This window comes from Macrobrachium nipponense, chromosome 8 (assembly GCF_015104395.2).
Source record: "Macrobrachium nipponense isolate FS-2020 chromosome 8, ASM1510439v2, whole genome shotgun sequence".
In the NCBI taxonomy this organism is placed as follows: Eukaryota; Metazoa; Arthropoda; class Malacostraca; order Decapoda; family Palaemonidae; genus Macrobrachium; species Macrobrachium nipponense.
Window position 1 is genome coordinate 33724694 of NC_087203.1, and position 5043 is coordinate 33729736.

Consider the following 5043-nt stretch of genomic DNA (forward strand, 5'->3'; position numbering starts at 1 on the left):
AAAGCAGGTACAGCTAGGGGCCGAAGAGACGCTGCAGAGAACTGAATAATGCCTACAGTGCACCACGTTATTCCCAGCGGGGTTAAATGCCGTAAAATGTTTTCCTTTGTATGACATCTAACAGAGATAATATACTACTATTGTCTTCTTGAACAGACTTACCATTATCCTTTATGTCCATAATTATGGGTTTTATAAAGCAAATTGGTCGTCACCTGGATGGCTCCGTCATGGTGCTTTAAAGTTATAGGTCAACAGAATATAAACTTTTCAATTGCGTCTGTTAGGCAGAACGTTACTATACAGAACAATACAAAAAGGATATAATGAAATTCGCGGTTCACGTAATAACTCACTAATCTATGAGATATCAGTTCCAACATATAGTAAAAAACTAATATACGTGATGATTCCTGATTACATACATGCATACTTAGGTTACACTCAAATATGGTACATACAACACACACAATATATATAATATATATATATTCATATATGTGCATATATATGTATATAAATAACTATTAAATAATTTTACATTCAGCAGCTTACTGAGGCATTGGGTGCATGGGCGCACTTACGTAGGATTCTGTACGCATGCGCACACTCGCTCCCTCGAGCGTATGCATCGAGATATTACTTCTCGGATTCTATAAACTTCTTATTTTATAAGAGGTGGATCTATCATTCATTGGTTTACCCTATTCGTTGCTTTTAGCTTCACTGTATTACAAAATTACGCATGTTTACCAAAAACCAGCATAATTATAACAAACTCCAACATTATCCTCTGTATTGATTATATATATCTATATATATATATATATATATATATATATATATATAAATATATAAGTATACAATATGTGTGTATATTATGTATGTTTATGCATATACTATGTATTTATATTCTATATGCACGTATATAAGCATACATGTGTATATGCACACACACAAAACGGTTGTTTTAAAATTGTGAGAAAAGTGTTCACATTTCCCTTCGCCCCAGAAATGCACAGCTCCTCTGAACTTGTTAGAGTAAATACTATTATTCCTGGAGTAAACAGAAAACTCGAATTTGGTTACATACCGAGCTTATTTTGATTGCCAATGGGGTAAAATACCGAATGGCCGGCCTCTACCATAGCGCAACCACCTTCCCGAAAATCAGAAATTATGGCCTTCATTTGTGACTTGTTTGAAAAAACTCACTTCGAGAATAAAGTTGAGGTCTCGAGGTGTTGCTCGACGGACGCTGGCTCTTGACTAATGTCTATCCTGGGTTACAGGACGTGTTGTATTACTTTTTCGGGAAGGTGGTCGCGCTACGGAAGAGGCCTGCCATTCGGCGTTTTACTCTAATACCTCGTGACTAACATTTTCCCTATTGTCGATCACTTTGTGGAGAAATAAATTTTTAAAAATCAGCAACAGGTTCTTAAATGATTCGCACTGGTCTCCCGTCACTTTTCTTATCGGTATAAATGCAAATATTATAATCCACCCACTGGCCACTACACCAGAACTCCATTGTGGCTTCTTTTTCTTATACTAATTTTTGGAGTATTTGAGCTCTTGACTATCACTGTTATGCCAAACAATTCATTTTTCCATTTCCCGTACTAATATCTTAATACCTATGAATGACTATCATTGGAAAATCCAGTTCCAGTGATGGGGGAGGAGGGGGCCTTGGTTAGACATCATTATCAATATCAAAGTGCACAAACCGTAGGGGAAATAAAGGCTACAGTTTGATTCATTTATGTCATCATACACCTAAGAAAACGCTTGTCATAACTGATTCACCTTATTCGGGGTCACAACATTCAAGCAGACAGGGGTTTATAAACCCTGGATCATCTTTAACCCAAACCAATAAATACTGGCAGTTGTAGTACTTCAGGAGTTAATGCGTCCAACCTGACCGAGAGGCCAGGTGTTGTTCACCTGAACGACCAATAACCTTACTCAAACAAAGCAGCAATAGAGCCATTCAAGGGATAACTAACACCTTAACCAAAACTAAGTCCAGTGACCCAGTTGGTGGAGGTTGGGGTTTACTAATACCTCGGGACCCAAAGTAAACCATAAAGTAAAATCTCTCCTTAACTTCTCCGAGAGAAAGATTCTTTTGAGATACCTACTTTATATTCTAATAAAACCCTTTCTATTCATCTTTTTCAAGGCCACAAGGGTAACCTATTTCCGTTCATGATCCGATCTATCATCCCACGGGAAGGATGCCCTGTTAGGCAATATTTATCACAACAGGTAAAGTCACAGACGGGCGACTGACGAAATCGAAATCTAAATAATCAAATCATAAGCTAAATGAGACAATTTAAAAAAATTTTATTTAAATGATAGACTTTCTTTCTTTGCATTATTAAAACTGAAAATTTCTCGTGCTTAGTATGTAGTACTTATCATAATAAAGCTAAAAGAAAAGGGAAGAAAATATCAGTCATAATATAGTTGTTGTTTAATGACATCTCGCTTCTGATGCCTGCCACCAAATCGTTTGAAACAGTAAACGAGTGTTCCTCATTCTCCAGGATTCAGTTTATTATGTATCTAGATCTGAGATATACCTATTGATATCAGCTTATTAAATATGTGTACTACCAGCATGCTTATGAGGCATTACTAGATTTCTAGATTTAGGTAAAGAGCTCAGTAACCTGCACTCCATAGACCTAGTCAATTTCTAAGATAAATGAAGCCATTAAAGGCAGACCTCTGACCTAAAGTGTTATACAGTACTGTATAATTCTACTAGCACAGGTGAATTATTTTTCTATGATCATTTAACTTATATTGCCGTCGGTTGGGAGCGAATCAGAAAGTCTGCTGCTCCATTTTTCCTGCATAAAAACAAATGCCGATATTTACTTGCAAGATGCAAACATGAGCAGCTTTAGCTTTGCTGTTAGAAAGCAAAATGAATGCATAGAGTAAAAAGAAGAGAATTCGTTAAACTTATCGACAATCTTGTTTCAATCTATAATAGCAGTTTCTATATGTGGCGTTTGATTTTAATTAGGGTCGATTCTTATCTTGAGACTTAGCAACGTCATTCTTTTTCTTAGATATTTCAATAATATTCCCATGGTTATATATTTCTAATATATTCTTTAATCTTTATTCATCTACTTACAGTGGTGCATGCCTGTAGGAAATCTTTTACGTATTTTGTTCTCTGGTTCTTTCTTGAAAGAACATTTTTATTTATTGTAACATATTTTTATTTATGTTCTTGCTTTAAAAATTAACCAGTGAACTAATTTGATAGTTGTGCCTAGCTACACCGTGAGGATTTTTCCAATATCAATCTTAGTGCTTTGTTAATTAAACCTTTTCAACCCTGTAACTTCCCCAAGTAAATAATGCAATGCACCATTATAGACTCACAGAAACAGAGTCTTGTGATTGCAGAGGCGAATATAGTTTTTAATTTATCCATTATTAAGGATTTCTTTAAGGATTACATTTCTCTGGCTTACACTTGATAATATAGGCTACTTTTATCTGTCATATTTGCCTGTTTATCAGTTATTACTCGTAAAAAGTTCGTGTTTATTGTTTGTACGGTGTTTTTACGTTGCATGGAACCAGCGGTTATTCAGCAACGAGACCAACGGCTTTATGTGACTTCCAAACCACGTCGAGAGTGAATTTCTGTCACCAAAAATATCTCTCACCCCTCAATGAAATGCCAGAGAGTCGAACTCGCGGCCACCGAGGTGGCAGGCCAAGACCATACCGATCACGCCTCTGAGGCGCTCTTATTTTCATTTGCACACTTTCATTTTTACTGTTTTAATGTGTCTTTATTGAGTTTCTTTCTAACCTTACTAATATATATTTTGTTTTATTCTTATTCAGTTCCAGCGTTTTATATGTGCTCCACTCATTTAATTTATATATATAGTTTCTCACGGTAGATGAGAAATGATTTGTGCGTCATTACATAAAATGGTTCCAATAGTATTTATGAAAGTTCTAGTTATTGCATTATCATTACCGTTACGAGTACTACATTTTATAATGTCCAAGAAAAAAAACTGGAATTTTCGTGGATTCTCATACAATCAGAAACTTAATGATAAAATAGAATGAAAAAAAATTCAAGACAAAAAGAGTTCAGCGAGTGAAATAACTGTAGACTAAGGCTTATCATGGTAACCTTAGAATGGCGCCACAAAATTACGAAAAGATGGTCCTTGGAATCTTTCCAGATAAATAATCCCTCGTCAGCATCTTCCATTCTCCTGTCATCTCATTCTTTTGTTTGGATGACCATTTTCTTTCAGGTTTCAGATTCTAAAGTTTATATTTCATATTTCAAATCATAAAATCTCATAGAGTTTGGTTTTCTTGCTTGCTTGCATGGTGTTTTTACGTTGCATGGAACCAGTCGTTATTCAGCAACGGGACCAACAGCTTTACGTGACTTCCGAACCACGTCGAGAGTGAACTTCTATAACCAGAAATACACATCTCTCACTCAATGGAATGGCAGAGAATCGAACCCGAGACCACCGAGGTGGGAAGCAAACACCATACCAACCACGCCACTGAGGCGCTCAGAGAGGGTTTTGTTTTACTGGATAAGACGTAATACTACAATCATTGCTGTCTAAATTACATCAAGACAATCACTGCTTTGCAAACGTGAAGTTTTTCATTGTTGATGTTTTCTTCTCGGGATTATTAAGAGAGAGAGAGAGAGAGAGAGAGAGAGAGAGAGAGAGAGAGAGAGAGAGAGAGTGTGTGTGTGTGTAGAACAAACCCTTCGGGTTTATATATGAAACACTTGTTATAAACATGTGCTACATCCGTAAAGTAATTGTTTCCAAGGTCAATGAAAATCTTTGTATCATATTTCATTTAATAAGATGAAGTATAACTAAAATCTAACATCACAGATAAAATTTTATAAAAGTATTTTTTGTACAGTGTTAACAAAGTATTTACAGTATTTTTATTGTTATAGTACGTAAAGCTACCTCAGAAAAAACAACAGATCTATAACAG